General features: G+C 38.4%; 1 protein-coding gene across 2 annotated transcripts in view; it reads right to left on the bottom strand.

The window, feature by feature from the left end:
• si:ch1073-303k11.2 (LRRN4 C-terminal-like protein) overlaps window positions 1-23,547 on the bottom strand; it is a 32,300-nt gene that overhangs the window by 3,337 nt on the left and 5,416 nt on the right. Inside the window, exon 1 of one of the 2 annotated variants that reach the window (XM_062044169.1) lies at window positions 4,155-4,584. The exons of the other annotated variant lie outside the window; for it this stretch is intronic. The gene's annotated coding sequence lies outside the window, so the exon portion shown is untranslated. Of the gene's footprint in view, window positions 1-4,154; window positions 4,585-23,547 lie in introns of those variants that run through there. 2 annotated transcript variants of the gene reach the window in all.

Genomic DNA, 23,547 nt, shown 5'->3' with positions numbered 1-23,547 from the left:
TGATATTGCTTAATTAACATTAATGATGTGCACTTTAACAACTAGGCTTACAACTATACCTAATATATAAAGGGGTGGAAAAGTGACTATTACCTGCAGGGCAAACATTAGCTAACCAGAAGGCAATAACAATGTAAACAAAAACACCTGCTTAAAAGATCTAATACAAATGTCCCTGAGGAATGTAAGGTGGGAGTACTGTAATTACCTAACGTTACATTATTATTTTCCATAACAATTTAGCCCCCTCCACAATATTAACCCGACGTTAAAACAGGACTAGCTATTTATTGATTAGCAATTGCTGAATCATGTAACATTAGCTTAATGCTAAAAAGCCAGGTTACTATCACATTCTGTAACAGACAAATAATTTCATGTAGGCTAACGTTACCTACCTGCTACCTCTGTCTTTTTCTCGTTTCTCCTCCTCTTCTTTTCTATTTTATCTAACCCGGGCACCTGACAGTTTTGGCCGTTTTGACATCTTGTGTTGATTTTTTGATGTGGTAAGAGTCATGATACGGGAAGGGAGGGGGCGCACCGTGCGGGGGGATTGGGAGGGGGGCGTAATGTTGTAACAAATAATATTTCTATTAAATAGGCTTTACTTTGCATTTTAATTAATGTGTGATTATTTTTTGTATTTACAAATAATAGTACCAACTTTTTTTTCTTTCTTTTTTTTCTCCAACATTTGTGGCACTGGCGTGGCGCCCCCTGATGGACGGCGCCCTTAGCATTTGCCTATACGGCCTATGCCACGGGCCGGCCCTGATGATCATACAGGGTATAAATACCATAGGGACATGACCATCATCATACGGGGTATAAATACCATAGGGACATGACCATCATCATACGGGGTATAAATACCATAGGGACATGACCATCATCATACAGGGTATAAATACCATAGGGACATGACAATGATAATATATGGTATCAATACTATGGTGGGAGCTGATTCTAAGGCCCCACAGAGGCGTGAGAAAATACAAGTTTTTTTTGGTGTTATGTGTTTTTATGAGGTCCATATATTAGGTACACCTGGTAATGATAATGAGGTTCCTGCATCATATATTAGGTACACCTGGTAAAGACTTCCATTTGGCTCTGCTGACATGATCATTAGGAAATGACCTCCAGGGCTTGTGTACTGAATGAGCTTTTTCTAACTCGTTATTTCCATTGCTTATTTCAACCCACACAAAGGGGATTTTTTCCTTTTTCTGCTCAAACTCACTCTCACTTGTCTTAGCGCTACGCTCAAGCTGCTTGACCAAGACGTCATATGTAACCCAACTATACCCGATAACGTATGGCAATTATCCCTTTTGAGTCAAATCGTGAAATTGTTGTAAGATTCCCATCCCTAAACTGTACTCATGAGGGGACCTAGGATGCATTTTGTGACTTATAAATGTTGTTACAATGTTAGGTATCTACAAACCCCGTTTCCATATGAGCTGGGAAATTGTGTTGGATGTAAATATAAACGGAATACAATGATTTGCAAATAATTTTCAACCCATATTCAGTTGAATATGCTACAAAGACAACATATTTGATGTTCAAACTGATAAACGTTTTTTTTTTTTGCAAATAATCATTAACTTTAGAATTTGATGCCAGCAACACGTGACAAAGAAGTTGGGAAAGGTGGCAATAAATACTGATAAAGTTGAGGAATGCTCATCAAACACTTATTTGGAACATCCCACAGGTGAACAGGTAAATTGGGAACAGGTGGGTGCCATGATTGGGTATAAAAGTAGATTCCATGAAATGCTCAGTCATTCACAAACAAGGATGGGGCGAGGGTCACCACTTTGTCAACAAATGCGTGAGCAAATTGTTGAACAGTTTAAGAAAGACCTTTCTCAACCAGCTATTGCAAGGAATTTAGGGATTTCACCATCTACGCTCCGTAATATCATCAAAGGGTTCAGAGAATCTGGAGAAATCACTGCACGTAAGCAGCTAAGCCCGTGACCTTCCATCCCTCAGGCTGTACTGCATCAACAAGCGACATCAGTGTGTAAAGGATATCACCACATGGGCTCAGGAACACTTGAGAAACCCACTGTCAGTAACTACAGTTGGTCGCTACATCTGTAAGTGCAAGTTAAAACTCTCCTATGCAAGGCGAAAACCGCTTATCAACAACACCCAGAAACGCAGTCGGCTTCGCTGGGCCTGAACTCATCTAAGATGGACTGATACAAAGTGGAAAAGTGTTCTGTGGTCTGACGAGTCCACATTTCAAATTGTTTTTGGAAACTGTGGACGTCAAGTCCTCCGGACCAAAGAGGAAAAGAACCATCCAGATTGTTATAGGCGCAAAGTGTAAAAGCCAGCATGTGTGATGGTATGGGGGTGTATTAGTGGCCAAGACATGGGTAACTTACACATCTGTGAAGGCACCATTAATGCTGAAAGGTACATACAGGTTTTGGAGCAACATATGTTGCCATCCAAGCAACGTTACCATGGACGCCCCTGCTTATTTCAGCAAGACAATGCCAAGCCACGTGTTACATCAACGTATCTTCATAGTAAAAGAGTGCGGGTACTAGACTGGCCTGCCTGTAGTCCAGACCTGTCTCCCATTGAAAATGTGTGGCGCATTATGAAGCCTAAAATACCACAACGAAGACCCCCGGACTGTTGAACAACTTAAGCTGTACATCAAGCAAGAATGGGAAAGAATTCCACCTGAGAAGCTTCAAAAATGTGTCTCCTCAGTTCCCAAACGTTTACTGAGTGTTGTTAAAAGGAAAGGCCATGTAACACAGTGGCGAACATGCCCTTTCCCAACTACTTTGGCATGTGTTGCAGCCATTAATAAGTTAATTATTATTCGCAAAAAATAAATAAAGTTTATGAGTTTGAACATCAAATATGTTGTCTTTGTAGTGCATTCAAATGAATATGGGTTGAAAAGGATTTGCAAATCATTGTATTCCGTTTATATTTACAACATACACAATTTCCCAACTCATATGGAAACGGGGTTTGTATGATAATCCATGTTGAGGCCTCAAAAGATGAGGTTCATACATTTTAGTGAGATCTTCCACGCAGTTTTGGATGCCTCTTTTCGCAGGATATTGCAGTCTGGCTACGTTGTGATGTCACAGTGAAGCGGACGTACTTATTCGGACATTAAGTCAAGCTCTCAGCCGCTTCAGGCTGTGAGGAAACACAAAAAAAGGTAATGTAAAATTGTACTTCCCTCTAATCTTGGCATGCGCACAATAACACTATATATAACTATTTTTTTATGCAGTCTGAATGGATCGGCAAGTGTACCTAATGTTGTGACCGTGTGACAGAACTTTACTTTCGACTGTGTCTGGTAAAAATAATAGTGGTGACAACTTTGAGATTTATATTTAAATAAATCAAAAAGATACATGATGGTACTTTAAGAGAGGGTGGTTTCATGTGCAATATGCCAGGAACTCCCCCAGAATCCAACATCTTGGAGACAGAGGGGTTGTAAAAGTGACTTTGGAGCAAAATGGACACTAAAGAATATCTAACACATTTTATCTTGACCACAAGGAAGGGTTTTAAATCGTCACGGTTCATTAGGAAGCAGTGCGGCCGAATGAACTCGGAGCCATTTTGAACACCTACACAAATACAGAGAGTTCTAGCAAATATCTCTTTGGTGAGCTATCAAGCTCCTGTTTGGAGATCCCTGATTAAATAAGAAAATATCCCAACAATGGCCAATCTTGCAGAGTGAAAGTGGCTTCTTTAGTTCCTATTTGGAATAGAACATTTGCATAATTCAGCCCACAGACATAGAAGTAACCACATTGTCATCCATGGAACTAAATATGTACTAAAGAACAGAAGAATAGACGTTTTGGTCCCTGTTCCAATCATCTTTGACGGTACAAATACAAACATTTATCTTCACATTTCTTCTGTCCTACAAAATCAATAAGACGCCAACACTGGATTGATGGCTTTCTAGACTTGAGTCAAGTCCTGGAGTCTTGCCACATTAGCGGTAAAAGCTCAATGGTTTCTGTGGGAACTTGAACCAAGCATACAGTAAATAATGACTGCGTCGCCAAGAATGAAGCACTAAGTTGTTCTGTATTCAGGCCACAGCAAAGAAAATGGGTTTCCTGTACCTGTGATGAAGGGTTCCACTTTCCACTCTTTTTCACAAGTTCTCTTGCCGTTGCCTGGTGTTGTGTTCAGGTTCTCTTGCTGTTGCCTGGTCTTGTGTTCACCATCTCTTGGCGTTGCCAGGTCTTGTGTTCTGGTTCTCTTGGCGTTGTCTAGTCTTGTGTTCACGTTCTCTTGGCGTTGCCTGGTCTTGTGTTCTGGTGCTCTTGCCGTTGCCTGGTGTTGTGTTCAGGTTCTCTTGCCGTTGCCTGGTCTTGTGTTCTGGTTCTCTTGCCGTTGCCTGGTCTTGTGTTCACATTCTCTTGCCGTTGCCTGGTCTTGTGTTCACATTCTCTTGCCGTTGCCTGGTCTTGTGTTCTGACTATGCAAAGACTCTCCTCAACATCCCCTCTTGTTCTCCCCTTGGTGCCTCTCCCTCCCCTTTTCTATTCCACATGGCGCTGAGCACTATTTATTCCCTCTGCTCCCTTTCTCTACATGCTTCAAGCCACCATCACACTTTTATATGCTTTTAAAAAAAGGAATTTATGTGTTTGGGGTGTGTAGTGTTACCATCTGCTGCTTGCCATATGAAGAGAGAAGTTGCTTGTTTTGTTTGGTATTAAAGCCATGGTAAAAACTTCCAGGTGCCCCATGACAAGAACATTAGGTCAGCGTCACTGCGTGTTTAGAGAGTAGGGGGTGAGGAATGCACACATGTGTATTTATTAGTCCCCCTCCCCATGGAGCGTGACGCTAAATGCTAATCCCTCGGAGGGGTAAAGCTGGCAATGATTGCAGGGAAGCAGCCTTTTTCTTCAATCCATCTCTCAACTTGCAGCACTTTTTCCTTCCAATAAACGATGTTATAAAGGAAAACAATGCACGTGGAAACAAAGTGGGCCTGTATGAAAAGTGTGGCACTAACCACGTTGACACAAAGAGAGGGACGTGTGGCGACAACACAAACATCGCTGGAATATTAAAGCACTCTTTGTACAGTGCGGCCAAATGGCTGCAAATGCACACAAAGCCGAAGCCACACCCACAAATGTGGCGTTTACATTTGCCTGCATGTTGTGGGTGTATTGTCCAGATGTCGCGGATGGAGAGAATGTGTGTCAAATGTCAACTTGCAGGGGCTGTAGCACCAAATTCTGGGTCCTCTGACTACTAAAGGGCAACCCTCCCATCCCACCCTAAACCCCACATCGCGGCCCCACACACACCTGGTATGTTTACATGCACTAAAAATGGACTTCAATTGCTTAAAACCAGCTTTTTAAAACACTTGTAAAAACCCTAATTACACTGTAAAAAGGGAACTGCACTTCTTTGGAATTTTGCGTTCACAATCATTATGAAAAATTACGAGTTTTTTTATGCATTCTAACTTGTAAATAAACGTAAATACAAGTCTGCTCACAGCAGAGCCAATTGGAGATCCACGATTTTGCCCATAAAATCCAATAAATAACATTCAAAAAACGCCAACAATACTCCATTTACATGTGGTGACTTGAATATTAACAAGTATTAGTGATATTGTTATTATAAATATTAACAAGCAGTAGTGATATTGTTATTATAAATATTAACAAGTGTTAGTGATATTGTTATTATAAATATTAACAAGCACTAGTGATATTGTTATTATAAATATTAACAAGTGTTAGTGATATTGTTATTATAAATATTAACAAGTAGTAGTGATATTGTTATTATAAATATGAACAAGTATTAGTGATATTGTTGTTATATATATGAACAAGTATTAGTGATATTGTTATTATAAATATTAACAAGTATTAGTGATATTGTTGTTATAAATATTAACAAGTAGTAGAGATATTGTTATTATAAATATTAACAAGTGTTAGTGTTATTGTTATTATAAATATTAACAAGTATTAGTGATATTGTTATAATAAATATTAACAAGTGTTAGTGATATTGTTATTATAAATATTAACAAGTAGTAGTGATATTGTTGTTATAAATATTAACAAGTAGTAGAGATATTGTTATTATAAATATTAACAAGTGTTAGTGTTATTGTTATTATAAATATTAACAAGTATTAGTGATATTGTTATTATAAATATTAACAAGTGTTAGTGATATTGTTGTTATAAATATTAACAAGTAGTAGTGATATTGTTATTATAAATATTAACAAGTGTTAGTGTTATTGTTATTATAAATATGAACAAGTATTAGTGATATTGTTATTATAAATATTAACAAGTAGTAGTGATATTGTTATTATAAATATTAACAAGTGTTGGTGATATTGTTATTATAAATATTAACAAGTATTAGTGATATTGTTATTATAAATATTAACAAGTGTTAGTGATATTGTTGTTATAAATATTAACAAGTATTAGTGATATTGTTATTATAAATATTAACAAGCAGTAGTGATATTGTTATTATAAATATTAACAAGTGTTAGTGATATTGTTATTATAAATATTAACAAGCAGTAGTGATATTGTTATTATAAATATTAACAAGTGTTAGTGATATTGTTATTATAAATATTAACAAGTAGTAGTGATATTGTTATTATAAATATGAACAAGTATTAGTGATATTGTTGTTATAAATATGAACAAGTATTAGTGATATTGTTATTATAAATATTAACAAGTATTAGTGATATTGTTATTATAAATATTAACAAGTATTAGTGATATTGTTATTATAAATATTAACAAGTGTTAGTGTTATTGTTATTATAAATATTAACAAGTATTAGTGATATTGTTATTATAAATATTAACAAGTGTTAGTGATATTGTTGTTATAAATATTAACAAGTATTAGTGATATGGTTATTATAAATATTAACAAGCAGTAGTGATATTGTTATTGTAAATATTAACAAGTGTTAGTGATATTGTTATTATAAATATTAACAAGTAGTAGTGATATTGTTATTATAAATATGAACAAGTATTAGTGATATTGTTGTTATAAATATGAACAAGTATTAGTGATATTGTTATTATAAATATTAACAAGTATTAGTGATATTGTTATTATAAATATTAACAAGTATTAGTGATATTGTTGTTATAAATATTAACAAGTAGTAGAGATATTGTTATTATAAATATTAACAAGTGTTAGTGTTATTGTTATTATAAATATTAACAAGTATTAGTGATATTGTTATTATAAATATTAACAAGTGTTAGTGATATTGCTGTTATAAATATTAACAAGTAGTAGTGATATTGTTATTATAAATATTAACAAGTATTAGTGATATTGTTATTATAAATATTAACAAGTGTTAGTGATATTGTTATTATAAATATTAACAAGTGTTAGTGATATTGTTGTTATAAATATTAACAAGTATTAGTGATATTGTTATTATAAATATTAACAAGTGTTAGTGATATTGTTGTTATAAATATTAACAAGTAGTTGTTGTTGTTGTTGTGTTTGCTGTTGTTGTTTTTGTCTCTCTGTCTAATCCCCCTCTTGTCCCCACAATTCCCCCCTCTGTCTTCCTTTTTTTCTCTTTCTATCCCCTCCTGCTCCGGCCCGGCTGCACCAAATGATAATATAAATACATTTAATAAAGTCAAAATACAAATAAGGCAACAAGAGAAGTATCCTACACTTCTCTTTTGTAAAGTAAATCTGAACAGCCGATATGGGCATCTACATCAGCTATATGATTTGCCCGAGAAGCTGGGCAGGACATTATTAAAAAAATAAATAAATAAATAAATAAATAAATAAATATATTAACAAGTAGTAGATATATTGTTATTATAAATATTAACAAGTGTTAGCAGTGTTGGGTTAGTTACTGAAAACCAGTAACTAGTTACAGTTACTAGTTACTTTATTTCAAAAGTAACTCAGTTACTAACTCAGTTACTTACACCAAAAAGTAATGCGTTACTGTGAAAAGTAACTATTTAGTTACTTCTTTTTTTAAAGCTCCCATTAATGCCCTTTTAGCCTTCATTTCAGTACTGTTATTGCACTGGAGAATAATACAATCTGTTGATCAACTTGACATGCATTTGCATCACTGAACTCTGCTAAGCAATGTGGTCTACATACAACACACAAACAATGTGGTCTACATACAACACACAAAAACAAAGATATGTTTCAAAGGGCCAACTTATTTCAGGCCAGAACAAATTGACAAAACTATTTTAAATAGCTGCAACACAACATACATAAGTAACAAACAGCATAATAACAACATAGCTGTAAACCAAATACGTACTTTAACTTTATTTTTACATACCAAAGCCAAACCAGGCGTTTTTTCTCTCAAGGAATTCTGAAATAAAATCATGTCTGAAGCCCAGAACACTCTAATAAGGATAAGGAAATATTGGCCTGGCCCACTAGGATCCCTTTTTATGTTTGTGAACTTTGTTTTTTATACATTTAGAGTGATGTGATAATCAAACACTCTAGTAGTCTAGAAATAAAGAGTATATAAGAGAATTGACAGAGTGTGTGTACTATAATTCATAATAACATTGATTTTGATTCAATATTATGTTTTGAGCAATGACAGTTTGAAAGAAAAAAAAACAGCTTTGTTTTATTAGTCAGCATTGCAACGTTTTCTAAATTACATTTCACCTTTAAGCTTTTTTATTTCACTTTTGTTATGTTTTTGTTTATTTTAATAGTATTTTTAGAATGTGCTGTGGGCCTTTAAAGGCCTACTGAAATGAATTTTTTTTATTTAAACGGGGATAGCAGATCTATTCTATGTGTCATACTTGATCATTTCGCGATATTGCCATATTTTTGCTGAAAGGATTTAGTATAGAACAACGACGATAAAGATTGCAACTTTTGGTATCTGATAAAAAAAAGGCTTGCCCCTACCGGAAGTAGCGTGACGTAGTCAGTTGAACATATACGCAAAGTTCCCTATTGTTTACAATGATGGCCGCATGAAGTGAGAGAGATTCGGACCGAGAAAGTGACAATTTCCCCATTAATTTGAGCGAGGATGAAAGATTTGTGGATGAGTAAAGTGCAAGTGAAGGACTAGTGGGGAGTTGAAGCTATTCAGATAGGGAAGATGCTGTGAGAGCCGGGGGTGACCTGATATTCAGCTGGGAATGACTACAACAGTAAATAAACACAAGACATATATATACTCTATTAGCCACAACACAACCAGGCTTATATTTAATATGCCACAAATTAATCCTGCATAAAAACACCTGCGTGTTTGTTACGCTAGCTCCTAGCTCCTCTGCTAGCTCCTAGCTCCATAGAACACGCCAATACAATTCAAACACATGATCAACACACACAATCACTCAGCCCAAAAGACCGTTCACCTAACCCAAGGTTCATAAAGCTTATATATTTTTAAAAAGTTACGTACATGACGCGCACATACGGTCAAGCTATCAAATGTTTAGCAGCCAAGGCTGCATACTCACGGTACCTGATATTCAGCTGGGAATGACTACAACAGTAAATAAACACAAGACATATATATACTCTATTAGCCACAACACAACCAGGCTTATATTTAATATGCCACAAATTAATCCTGCATAAAAACACCTGCGTGTTTGTTATGCTAGCTCCTAGCTCCTATGCTAGCTCCTAGCTCCATAGAACACGCCAATACAATTCAAACACCTGATCAACACACACAATCACTCAGCCCAAAAGACCGTTCACCTAACCCAAGGTTCATAAAGCTTATATATTTTAAAAAAGTTACGTACATAAGCAAAAAAAAGTTGCGCACATACGGTCAAGCGATCAAATGTTTAGAAGCCAAAGCTGCATACTCACAGTAGCACGTCTGCGTCTTTGTCATCCAAATCAAAGTAATCCTGGTAAGAGTCTGTGTTGTCCCAGTTCTCTACAGGCGTCTGTGTATCCAAGTCAAAAGTCCTCCTGGTTAGAGTCTCTGTTATCCGAGTTCTTCCATCTTGACTGCATCTTTCGGGAATGTAAACAAAGAAGCGCCGGCTGTGTACTGTTGTTGCTGACTACGTTCGAAAAATACGTCCATTTCGCACCGACAACTTTCTTCTCTGCTTGCTCAGCTTCCTTCTCCATAATGCAATGAACATGATTGCAACAGATTCACGAACACAGATGTCCAGAATACTGTGGAATTATGAAATGAAAACAGAGCTTTTTCGTATTGGCTTCAATGTGGAAGGCATACCCGTGTTCGCCGGGCTACGTCACGCGCATACGTCATCCTCAGAGGCGTTTCGAACTGGAAGTTTAGCGGCAAATTTAAAATGTCACTTTATAAGTTAACCCGGCCGTATTGGCATGTGTTATAATGTTAAGATTTCATCATTGATATATAAACTATCAGACTGCGTAGTCGGTAGTAGTGGCTTTCAGTAGGCCTTTAAAACATTAGCTGTGGGCCGCAAATGGCCTCCGGGGCACACTTTTGACACCCCTGCTATAGATAATTAAAAATTAAATCTGATAAATCTATCGATAAAAAGCTGAGCCTGGCGACGCATGCGTGTTAACAACTCTCTCGCTCTCTCTGTCTCCGCCCCTCCCTCACGAATGCTGCTGCGCGCACCCCTCCCTCCCTCTTCTTCCCGCACTCAGACACACACACAGCGCGGCGGCGGCTCCTCCGTGTAACACAAGAGATTCAGAAGAACGACACCGTAGCGCTGCAATAAAACACACTCAGATCTTCTGTTTCTAGCCAATACTACATAAAAAGTAACGTAAAATAACGCAGTAACGCATCATGTAGTAACGGTAACTGAGTTACTGAATATAAAAAATAACGCGTTAGATTACTAGTTACCGCTGAAACTAACGGCGTTACAGTAACGCGTTACTTTGTAACGCGTTAGTCCCAACACTGAGTATTAGTGATATTGTTATTATAAATATTAACAAGTGTTAGTGATATTGTTGTTATAAATATTAACAAGTAGTAGTGATATTGTTATTATAAATATGAACAAGTAGTAGTGATATTGTTATTATAAATATGAACAAGTATTAGTGATATTGTTATTATACATATTAACAAGTGTTAGTGATATTGTTATTATAAATATTAACAAGTAGTAGTGATATTGTTATTATAAATATGAACAAGTAGTAGTGATATTGTTATTATAAATATGAACAAGTATTAGTGATATTGTTATTATACATATTAACAAGTGTTAGTGATATTGTTATTATAAATATTAACAAGTAGTAGTGATATTGTTATTATAAATATTAACAAGTAGTAGTGATGTTGTTATTATAAATATTAACAAGTATTAGTGATATTGTTATTATAAATATTAACAAGTAGTAGTGATGTTGTTATTATAAATATTAACAAGTATTAGTGATATTGTTATTATAAATATTAACAAGTAGTAGTGATATTGTTATTATAAATATGAACAAGTAGTAGTGATATTGTTATTATAAATATGAACAAGTATTAGTGATATTGTTATTATACATATTAACAAGTGTTAGTGATATTGTTATTATAAATATTAACAAGTATTAGTGATATTGTTATTATAAATATTAACAAGTAGTAGTGATATTGTTATTATAAATATTAACAAGTATTAGTGATATTGTAATTATAAATATTGACAAGTAGTAGTGATGTTGTTATTATAAATATTAACAAGTAGTAGTGATATTGTTATTATAAATATGAACAAGTATTAGTGATATTGTTATTATACATATTAACAAGTGTTAGTGATATTGTTATTATAAATATTAACAAGTAGTAGTGATGTTGTTATTATAAATATTAACAAGTAGTAGTGATATTGTTATTATAAATATTAACAAGTATTAGTGATATTGTTATTATACATATTAACAAGTAGTAGTGATGTTGTTATTATAAATATTAACAAGTAGTAGTGATATTGTTATTATACATATTAACAAGTAGTAGTGATATTGTTATTATAAATATGAACAAGTATTAGTGATATTGTTATTATACATATTAACAAGTGTTAGTGATATTGTTATTATAAATATTAACAAGTAGTAGTGATGTTGTTATTATAAATATTAACAAGTAGTAGTGATATTGTTATTATAAATATTAACAAGTAGTAGTGATATTGTTATTATAAATATTAACAAGTAGTAGTGATGTTGTTATTATAAATATTAACAAGTATTAGTGATATTGTTATTATAAGTGCTAACGCAGACAAACTATTTATAGCGCCGCTGTGATCACAAGCCTGTGTACAATTTTGACAAGATCGCACTGGCGAGGTGTTTCCTTGCTCCCTGGATCATAAATCAAGCAACTCACCTGGACAGAAGAAGTCTGAGGACGTACTCTGACAAGTTGGTACACTTTGACAGCCAATTTTGATCCAGTAATGGCGAGAACGACACACACACACACACATTTGTCAACTTACAATTTTGCGACCGTCTATTTTGGCAAATAATTTTGACCCTTATGGCTTTTTGATGACGTATTTGTCGGATGAACGTGACCAGATCATTCAGACATCGGATACATATTTGATTTATATCCACATACAAAAACTCTGCATTGTATTGGTGACCTTGACATGAAAAAATCTGATACTAGTCGCATACGGACGAACAAAATGGGAATTGACTAGCAGTGTGAACGAGGCCCAAGTCTTTCAAAGAAACAGAGAGAGGTCACAGCTTGTATGCGTTATCTGTGTACCAATCATTTGAAAGAAGTCTTTTTCTGGTAGTTTTGCCCGCATGACAACCACCTCCCCCAGCCCCCATGAGCCATCCCCACAAAGGCGGGCACTGATAAGTTGCACCAACCTGGGACAGGACGGTGCAGGTTTCTGTGCAACTTATCAGACTTTTCTGAACACTACGTCCCTGGGAAGTCTCTCAAGTGTGTCATCACTATTTACACACAGTCCAATCCCTTTGCACATTTATGGATGTATACAACATTTCTTTCCCTCTGTTTCCTATTAGGAATATACACGCACACCCATTGTTGCTCTTAAGAAATGACTTTGTGGTCAATAAAGCTTTGCGCAAGCACGTAAAGAAACGTCATGTCAGCTTATCCGTAGGAGAGAGGTCACAGTTTGCTTGCACTTTTAACCGCCCTTAGGGCAACATTTTTTAAGTGTAAATGGTAAAACCAATGCAGTGTGTATGATTGTGCTGTTTGTTCTCCTTCACGGCATTTCTCATTACCACTGATGCGTTCAAGGCAGCGTGGGTTTTGCAGTTGCCCGTGCTGACGGAACCAGTACTGTTTTGAAATAGATAACTCATCAGATTGCAGGTGAAGGGAAATTAATTATATTATTGTAGTCTTTACATTGCGAAACCCATTATCCACACTCTTTTAAGCTAGGTTTAAACTAGTGTGGGTGGCATTGGGAGGAAGGTGGGTAAAGTGTCTTGCCCAAGGCATACTTGCCAACCCTCCCGTTTTTACCGGGATACTCCCGGTATTCAGCGCCTCTCCCGATAACCTCCCGGCAGAAATTTTCTCCCGACAAACTCCCGGTATTCAGCCGGAGCTGGAGGCCACGCCCCCTCCAGCTCAATGCGGACCTGAGTGGAGACAGCCTGTTCTCACGCCCGCTTTCCCACAATATAAACAGCTTGCCTGCCCAATGACGTCATAACTGTAGAATGATCGAGGGCGAGTTCTTGGCTCCTTATGTGGGTTTATTGTTAGGCAGTTTCATTAACGTCCTCCCAGCGCGGTAACAACACACAACAACAGCAGTCACGTTTAGTCTACCGTAAAGCAGTTCGTCTGCCGTAAACAGCAATGTTGTGACACTCTTAAACAGGACAATACTGCCATCTACTGGATAGCCTCCAGAACACTGAAATTCAAGTATTTCTTTTATTTATATGTATAATAAAATAAATATATATATATATATATATATAGCTAGAATTAACTGAAAGTCAAGTATTTCATACATACACACACACATATATATATATATATATATATATATATATATATATATATATATATATATATATATATATATATATATATATATATATATATATATATGAAATACTTGAGTTGGTGAATTCTAGCTTAAATATATTCCCCTCTTAACCACGCCCCCCCAACCCCCCACCCCCCACCTCCCGGTATCGGAGGTCTCAAGGTTGGCAAGTATGGCCCAAGGACACAGCGGCAGAGACTAGGATGGCGGAAGCTGCAATGGAACCGGCCGCTGTACCATCCGAGCCACGCTGCCCCTGGTGACCAGTGAACCAGGAAGCAGCTTTCTAACCACACTGCACCAAGTGTCAATCTAAGGAAGAGTATTAACCCAGACTTGAGGGGAAAAGAGCTAATTTTTTAAAGGGACCCAACCAAGTTGTCGTACCTATTGGTGCCTGCTGTTGTGCATTGCAGAGATATTTATAAAACAATACTGCCTCCCAATCGACTTCCTCCAAACGGTCTGTTTGGAATGTGCACATTTAGTGACGTCACCACATGGGAACATGGCCAGGGGATTATACTTATATGGTATAAATCTATCCAGTCCGCCATTTTTAGTGTAAGCGTGCGCGTCTGTAGTTTAGACGACAAAATGACCAAGATTTGACTTGAAAAAGGAAAATCAATCAATCAATCAATCAAAGTTTACTTATATAGCCCTAAATCACGAGTGTCTCAAAGGGCTGCACAAGCCACAAGGACATCCTGGGCTCAGATCCCACATCAGGGCAAGGAAAATGCTGTTATTGGTTGTATTAGCCAACTCAGAACTGGATTCAAACCTCCAGTCTCATATGAAGAAGTAAGAAGTGCCGAGCTCACATTTTTGTTTTGCGGCAATGCACCTCCAATTGTGAAGAAGTCACTTGTGCAAAGAATAGTCCTGCGTCACCCACAAACTTTCACAAAAAGATGGATTTTCCTAAAAACAACTTTTAATGGCGGGCTCGGTGACTACTCTCTATACCAATGGAGGAGACAATGAAACAGTAGGTTAGAAATGTGTGTTAGCAATGTCAGCTTGAGGTGTTGTGTAGCTAGCTTAGCCTTCTACTGTAAGACCATAGTGTCACCATCACCGGGCAAATTAAAGAAAATTTTCCAAAAAAACTACTTTTACTTGGATCAGTGTCTACTGTCTTTGGACAAGTAAGTTATATACCGCAATCCGTTATTACGTTCACGATGTAAACCCCAAAAGCAGTGAAGTTGTCACGTTGTGTAAATGGTAAATAAAAAGAGAATACAATGATTTGCAAATCCTTTTCAACTTATATTCAATTCCATCCATCCATTTTCTACCGCTTATTCCCTTCGGGGTCGCGGGGGGCGCTGGAGCCTATTTCAGCTACAATCGGGCAGAAGGCGGGGTACACCCTGGACAAGTCGCCACCTCATCGCAGGGCCAACACAGATAGACAGACAACATTCACACTCACATTCACACATTAGGGCCAATTTAGTGTTGCCAATCAACCTATCCCCAGGTGCATGTCTTTGGAGGTGGGAGGAAGCCGGAGTACCCGCAGGGAACCCACGCAGTCACGGGGAGGACATGCAAACTCCACACAGAAAGATCCAGAGGCCGGGATTGAACTCACGACTACTCAGGACCTTCGTATTGTGCGGCAGACGCACTAACCCCTCTCCCACCGTGCTGCCCTCATATTCAATTGATTAGATATAATATATTTCATGTTTGAACTGGAAAACGTTATATTTTGCAGATAAGTAGCAAAAAAGACTGAGAAAGTTGAGGAATTATTTGGAACATCCCACAGGTGAACAGGCTAATAGGGAACAGGTGGGTGTCACGATTGGGTCTAAATGCAGCTTCCATGAAATGCTCAGTCATTCCCAAACAAGGAATGGGGCGAGGGTCACCACTTTGTCAACAAATGCGTGAGCAAATTGTTGAACAGTTTAAGAACAACATTTCTCAACCAGATATTGCAAGGAATTTAGGGATTTCACCATCTACGCTCCGTAATATCATCAAAAGGTTCAGAGAATCTGGAGAAATCACTGCACGTAAGCAGCAAGACTGAAAACCAACATTGAATGCCCATGACCTTGGATCCCTCAGGCGGTACTGCATCAAAAAGCCACATCAGTGTTTAAAGGATATCACCACATGGGCTCAGGGACACTTCGGAAAACCACTGTCAGTAACTACAGTTGGTCGCTACATCTGTAAGTGCAAGTTAAAATTCTACTATGCAAAGCCAAAGCCATTTATCAACAACACCCAGAAACGCTTCGCTGTGCCTGAGCTCATCTAAGATGGACTGATGCAAAGTGGAATAGTGTTTTGTGGTCTGACAAGTCCACATTGCAAATTGTTTTTAGAAACTGTGGACCAAAGAGGAAAAGAACCATCCGGACTGTTCTAGGGTCAAAGTGTAAAAGCCAGCATGTGTGATGGTATGGGGGTGTATTAGTGGCCAAGGCATGGGTAACTTCCACATCTGTAAAGGCACCATTAATGCTGAAAGGTACATACAGCTTTTGGAGCAACATATGTTGCCATCCAAGCATGGATGCCCCTGCTTATTTCAGCAAGACAATGCCAAGCCGCGTGTTACAACAGCGTGGCTTCATAGTAAAAGAGTGCGGGTACTAGACTGGCCTGCCTGTAGTCCAGACATTGAAAATGTGTGGTGCAATATGAAGGCTAAAATAGGAGAATGGAGACTGTTGAACAACTTAAGCTGTACATCAAGCAAGAATGGGAAAGAATTCCACTTCAAAAATGTGTCTCCTCAATTCCCAAACCTTTACTGAGTATTGTTAAAGGCCTACTGAAATGATTTTTATTTATTTAAACGGGAATAGCAGATCCATTCTATGTGTCATACTTGATCATTTCGCGATATTGCCATATTTTTGCTGAAAGGATTTAGTAGAGAAAATCGATGATAAAGTTCGCAACTTTTGCTCGCTGATTAAAAAAAAGCCTTGCCTGTACCGGAAGTAGCGTGACGTCACAGGAGGTAATATTCCTCACAATTTTCCTTTGTTTACAATGGAGCGAGAGAGATTCGGAGCGACAAAGCGACGATTACCCCATTAATTTGAGCGAGGATGAAAGATTCGTAGATGAGGAACGTTACAGTGAAGGACTTGAGAGGCAGTGATGGACGTATCTTTTTTCGCTCTGACCGTAACTTAGGTACAAGCTGGCTCATTGGATTCCACACTCTCTCCTTTTTCTAATGTGAATCACGGATTTGTATTTTAAACCACCTCGGATACTATATCCTCTTGAAAATGAGAGTCGAGCACGCGAAATGGACATTTAAAGTGACTTTTATCTCCAAGACAATACATCGGTGACACACTTAGCTACTGAGCTAACGTGATAGCATCGTTCTCAAATGAAGATAGAAACAAAATAAATAAACCCCTGACTGGAAGGATAGACAGAAGAGCAAAAATACTATTAAACCATGTACATGTAACTACACGGTTAAAAATTCTCAGCCTGGTAAGGCTTAACAATGCTGTTGCTAACGACGCTAAGGCTAATTTAGCAACTTAGCAACCGGACCTCACAGAACTATGTACTCTCTCCTTTTTCTATTGTGTATCACGGATTTGTATTTTAAACCACCTCGGATACTATATCCTCTTGAAAATGAGAGTCCAGCACGCGAAATGGACATTTAAAGTGACTTTTATCTCCAAGACAATACATCGGTGACACACTTAGCTACTGAGCTAACGTTATAGCATCGTTCTCAAATGAAGATAGAAACAAAATAAATAAACCCCTGACTGGAAGGATAGACAGAAGATCAACAATACTATTAAACCATGGACATGTAACTACACGGTTAAAAATTCTCAGCCTGGTAAGGCTTAACAATGCTGTTGCTAACGACGCTAAGGCTAATTTAGCAACTTAGCAACCGGACCTCACAGAACTATGATAAAAACATTAGCGCTCCACCTACACCAGCCAGCCCTCATCTTCCCATCAACAGCCGTGCTCACCTGCGTTCCAGCGATCAACGGCGCGACGAAGGACTTCATCCGTGGGTTTGGCGGCAAGCATCGGCTAGGCGTCTTCTATCAGGGTAAGTAGTCCTTGTTGTGTTGCTGTAAGTATTGTACTTAGCCGCTAAGACACCGATCGATCCCACCTACAACGTTCTTCTTTGCAGCCTCCATTGTTCATTAAAAAAATTGCAAAAGATTCACCAACACAGATGTCCAGAATACTGTGGAATTTTGTCGAAGAAAACAGAGCTTTGTGTATTGTGTCCAATAGGGCCCAAACACTTCCGTGCATTTTGTGACGTCACGCGCATAAATCATATCCAAAGGAGTTTTTCAACCGGAAGTGTGGCAGGAAATTTAAAATTGCACTTTATAAGTTAACCCGGCCGTATTGGCATGTGTTTTAATGTTAAGATTTCATCATTGATATATAAACTATCAGACTGCGTGGTCGGTAGTAGTGGGTTTCAGTAGGCCTTTAAAAGGAAAGGCCATGTAACACACTGGTAAAAATGCCTTTTTTGCAATGTGTTGCTGTCATTAAATTCTAAGTTCATGATTATTTGCAAAATATAACAAAGTTTCTCAGTGTGAGCATGAAATATCTTGTCTTTGCAGTCTATTTAATTGAATATAAGTTGAAAAGGATTTGCTGTATTCTCTTTTTATTTACCATTTACACAACGTGACAACTTCACTGCTTTTGGCTTTTGTAGCTCGTAGCGTACCTTTTAGCCCTGAACCTCTATTGTTAACTACTCAAAGCAGTTATGCAGCGGAGTTATTTACATGATATAGACATATACACAACATGCATCCAGGATCTAGCATTAGAATGTTAGACTTGGTATTATCGGCATGATACCAAGTCAAGATTTTGCTTCTCAAAATGAGCTTTTTTGAAAGGGAGCAAAAAAGTAACTTGAAAATAGTATGTAAAAATGAATCTATGCAAATGTTTCCTCAAGGAACCACCTTTACATGTCATGTACTCGACATCCGTTGCTTTCGGTCTCCCCTAGAGGGGGGGGGTTACCCACATATGCGGTCCTCTCCAAGGTTTCTCATAGTCATTCACCGACGTCCCACTGGGGTGAGTTTTTCCTTGCCCGTATGTGGGCTCTGTACCGAGGATGTCGTTGTGGCTTGTACAGCCCTTTGAGACACTTGTGATTTAGGGCTATATAAATAAACATTGATTGATTGATTGATTGATGTGTTACCTTACGTTTATGCTTCTGTGTGTGTGTGTGTGTGTGTGTGTGTGTGTGTGTGTGTATGCTGGCAGCCTGCAGAGAGTTTCTTTCAGTGCATTACAGATAGCTCGAAGGTTATCAGCGGATTTTCATCTACCTTTCAGATGTCAGACATGTCAGAATTGGGATAAGGAACAAAACGGCATTTCGGATTCAGGAAGTTTTGACTTTTTGGAGATAGGGCCTGGTGAGGGGCTACGCTGTCCGAGGTCACCTACCTAGGTTCCACTTTCCTGTGATAAAATGGCAACCAAGGTAATCAAAAAGGTTAACCAACGAACGAGATTTCTCTACAGAATCTCCTCTCTGGTCAACAAAAGCACCATGAGGATTCTGGCGGGAACTCTCGTTCAACCCTTTTTCGATTACGCATGCACCTCCTGGTACCCTAGCACCTCCAAAACCCTCAAATCTAAACTCCAAACATCCCAGAACAAGCTAGTCAGGTTACTTCTAGACCTCCACCCCAGATCCCACCTCACTCCTACCCACTTTTCCAAAGTGGGCTGGCTCAAGGTGGAGGACAGAGTTAAACAACTTGCACTGAGCCTAGTCTATAAAATCCACTACACCTCCCTGATACCGAAGTACATGTCAAACTACTTCCTTAACGTAAATGACCGCCATAACCACAACACCAGGGGGAGCTCCACTAACCACGTTAAACCCAGATTCCGAACTAACAAAGGTCTTAACTCATTCTCTTTCTATGCCACATCAATGTGGAATGCGCTCCCAACAGGTATAAAAGAAAGGGCATCTCTATCCTCCTTCAAAACCGCAATAAAAGTTCACCTCCAGGCAGCTACAACCCTAAACTAACACCACTCCCCGGATTGCTAATAATCAAATGTAAACAACCAAATGCAGATACTTTTTCTTATGCCTTCTGATCTCTCTCTCTCTCTCTCTCTATGTCCACTACTTGCTGTCCATATCCTACCCCCCCCCCCCCCCCCACACACACACCCCTGATTGTAAATAATTCAATGTGATTATCTTGTGTGATGACTGTATTATGATGATAGTATATATCTGATAGTATACATCTGTATCATGAATCAATTTAAGTGGACCCCGACTTAAACAAGTTGAAAAACTTATTCGGGTGTTACCATTTAGTGGTCAATTGTACGGAATATGTACTTCACTGTGCAACCTACTAATAAAAGTCTCAATCCATCAATGCTTTTCTAGTTCATATTATTACTAAGAAATGGCCAAAGGGGTGATTTCTATGAAACTTGTTTGCTTACAAACATGCACTTTTTCAATAAGCAACTTTTTCCCCTTGACCATTTTTTATGTCCCAAAAATGTTTTACACTATTGAAAGGAGACAAGTCAAACACTTGTGCCAGGTGGAAAACAGCCATTCGAACTTGTCGTTTTAGACCGCCCTCAAGCTCATTGATTAGATTTTGGGGGTCTGCCCTGCCAACGTAACAATGATTGACAGCACGCAGCAGCTGACCAATCTGCTTTCAGATGCAAAATAGGAGCAAACTGGCCTCCGCACAGCAATGTGAATCACAAAGAAGTAAGATGGATAACACAATCCACACAGGAGGAGTCTAGCGCTCCACTCAAAGATAGTTATGTTGTTGAGTAAAACTTGCGCTGAGGGAATAAGAACGAGTAGTTTGTCATTCATGTTTGGGTTCTTTGTAGACATGGTTCGATTCCTAGCCAGGACATAAAAGGTAAACAAAAAAATCATAATGCAATCTACAAAAAACAGAGTTGATTGTGTTATTTCATACAAAAAATAATTACTGAACAATTTGTTTCCCATTCATACGACTCCAAAACTTGCCTTTAATCTCTTCATTTAATCCCTCTGCCCCCCACTTCTGAAATTCTAATTCTGTGGCTAGTTCTGTATATGTCGACATGTGTGGTAATATTGTCAACTTCCTCGTTATGATTTTTACATGTTGTACATATTGAATTACTTAAAATAAGCAAATTGGTCCAAGTCTTAAGACTAAAATGAAGGTGCCTGGGGAAAAACTACATAACTTAGATTAACACTCTTTGTAGTGTACCAAAGAGGTAGGTGGAGGTCTATGTTGTGAGTAGTGTACCAAAGAGGTCGGTGGAGGTCTATGTTGTGACTAGTGTACCAAAGAGGTTGGTGGAGGTCTATGTTGTGAGTAGTGTACCAAAGAGGTCGGTGGAGGTCTATGTTGTGACTAGTGTACCAAAGAGGTCGGTGGAGGTCTATGTTTTGAGTAGTGTACCAAAGAGGTTGGTGGAGGTCTATGTTGTGAGTAGTGTACCAAAGAGGTTGGTGGAGGTCTATGTTGTGACTAGTGTACCAAAGAGGTCGGTGGAGGTCTATGTTGTGAGTAGTGTACCAAAGAGGTTGGTGGAGGTCTATGTTGTGAGTAGTGTACCAAAGAGGTAGATGGAGGTCTATGCCGTGAGTAGTGTGCCAAAGAGGTCGGTGAAGGTCTATGTTGTGACTAGTGTACCAAAGAGAATGGTGGAGGCCTATGTTGTGAGTAGTGTACCAAAGAGGTTGGTGGAGGTCTATGTTGTGAGTAGTGTACCAAAGAGGTTGGTGGAGGTCTATGTTGTGAGTAGTGTACCAAAGAGGTCGGTGGAGGTCTATGTTGTGAGTAGTGTACCAAAGAGGTTGGTGAAGGTCTATGTTGTGAGTAGTGTACCAAAGAGGTTGGTGGAGGTCTATGTTGTGAGTAGTACCTCTTGTTGTGAGTAGTGTACCAAAGAGGTTGGTGGAGGTCTATGTTGTGAGTAGTGTACCAAAGAGGTTGGTGGAGGTCTATGTTGTGAGTAGTGTACCAAAGAGGTTGGTGGAGGTCTATGTTGTGAGTAGTGTACCAAAGAAGTTGGTGGAGGTCTATGTTGTGAGTAGTGTACCGAAGAGGTTGGTGGAGGTCTATGTTGTGAGTAGTGTACCAAAGAGGTTGGTGGAGGTCTATGCTGTGAGTAGTGTACCAAAGAGGTTGGTGGAGGTCTATGTTGTGAGTAGTGTGCCAAAGAGGTTGGTGGAGGTCTATGTTGTGAGTAGTGTACCAAAGAGGTTGGTGGAGGTCTATGTTGTGAGTAGTGTGCCAAAGAGGTTGGTGAAGGTCTATGTTGTGAGTAGTGTACCAAAGAAGTCGGTGGAGGTCTATGTTGGGAGTAGTGTGCCAAAGAGGTTGGTGGAGGTCTATGTTGTGAGTAGTGTGCCAAAGAGGTTGGTGGAGGTCTATGTTGTGAGTAGTACCTCTTGTTGTGAGTAGTGTACCAAAGAGGTTGGTGGAGGTCTATGTTGTGAGTAGTGTACCAAAGAGGTTGGTGGAGGGCTATGTTCTACTGAGGGACATCCCATATCATATTTGGTCATTTCAACAGTCCTTAAACAACATATACCTTTCACACATCTATGCTAGAGGGCTTACATTTTACTACAAAAGGGAGCAACTAGTCCTTAAAAGGGTTCCTTTGTCCCTTAACACTTTTGTTCATCTTACTTTTTAGTGCCACAGCCTTGTTTGGAGTAATCAAGGGAATGTTGTACCCACCCTGTCTGAAGTCTAGTCGCCCTCTAAGTTGCACAATACAGGTAGCGCACACCATCTAGATTCCCCCATGGATATGGTTGTTTAGTCTTCACCGATGTCATATCTCATCTATGACTAAAAACATAACTGAGCTCGGATTGGATCTTTGCTGATATTCTAAAAAGTCGACATAGTTTGAATACAGAGTGTTTATAACTGTGCGGTTTGTATCATTGGACTTGTTGATGTTTTGTACAAGCTGTGGTGCTATAAGGCCCCTGTGGAATACAGAGTGAGTCACACTACTCCAAATAAAAGTGGCTTGCCAGTGCAGAATTCCTCTCCCACCATTGCAGCGTGTTTGTGCACGTTTGCCCTCCAAAACCACTGAAGGTGGTGTCACAACATTGCCTAACTCATGGAAAACAAGTCATTACGCTGTACAAGTCACCATTTATTACACTAACCTACAGCCATTGTGCAAGTTGAGACCAATCCATTCTGGTTGTCTGTGTTCATCACAGGACTTTATCATGTCTGAGAAATGTGTGGGCCTCTTCATAGTCATTCCCTTCCTACACACACATCTCTAAGGAGTTCAACTATTCCCATTTTACAGGAAGCTCTGCTATTGGCCGTGGCCGATCCCC

This window comes from Entelurus aequoreus, linkage group LG04, assembly GCF_033978785.1.
Source record: "Entelurus aequoreus isolate RoL-2023_Sb linkage group LG04, RoL_Eaeq_v1.1, whole genome shotgun sequence".
Classification (NCBI taxonomy): Eukaryota; Metazoa; Chordata; class Actinopteri; order Syngnathiformes; family Syngnathidae; genus Entelurus; species Entelurus aequoreus.
Note: the sequence above shows the minus strand (reverse complement) of the source record. Positions and strands in the feature narration are given on the sequence as shown.